Below are 793 nucleotides of genomic sequence, written 5' to 3' on the forward strand. Positions count from 1 at the left end.
GAGGCGGGGCGGACCCCTCTCTCCGCCCGCCCGCCGGAACCCGGGCGGCAGAACGCGGAGCCGGCGAGAGGGAGGGCACGCGGACCGGACAGCCTCGCCCCCCACGGAGGCGGAGCAGACACCCGGCAGTCGGGCTCGCACACGAGGGCCGGCCCGGGCGCGGGACCGAGGGAGAACCCCGACGGCCACGGCCGCGGCGGCCACCGCGGGAAAACCACGCGGCGCGGCATGCACGGGAACGAGACGGGGGCGCGCCCGAGGCGGGCCGTGACCCGTCCCGGACGGTACCGCCCGACCCGCACACGCCATCACGCGCGCGAGAGAACGAGGGGAGGGAGCGCCCAGAGGCGCACGACTCCCCACGAACCCAGCGGTGGCACGGAGCCGCCCCCACGGCCCAGGCCGCCGCGCTCGCGCGGACGGGGACAGGGGTGCGAGCGGTTCGGGGCAATGCCCTTCCCCACCTCCCCTGCCCCGCCCGGGGAGCGGCGCGGCGGCGCGACCGGGGAACGACTCCTCGCGACCGGACCACAGGTCGTGGCCGGACGCGCGCACCCGAGCGGCACAACCCTCGCGCGGCACCGAGCGGGTGACCGGCGCCCCGCGGGGGCGGGGGTGGCGGACCCGTCGTCCCCCCCACAAGCGCCGGCACACAACGACGCCGTCGCCGGCGGACAGGCGGCGGTGGCGGCCAGGAGACGGGGGGCCGCGGCGGGACCCCCCGTGGGAGCGAACTCGCGAAGGGGCGAGAGAGCAGGGCGGGCCGGGGTCAGAAGAGACCAGGCGGGGACGG

This window comes from Urocitellus parryii, unplaced genomic scaffold, assembly GCF_045843805.1.
Source record: "Urocitellus parryii isolate mUroPar1 unplaced genomic scaffold, mUroPar1.hap1 Scaffold_366, whole genome shotgun sequence".
Lineage (NCBI taxonomy): Eukaryota > Metazoa > Chordata > Mammalia > Rodentia > Sciuridae > Urocitellus > Urocitellus parryii.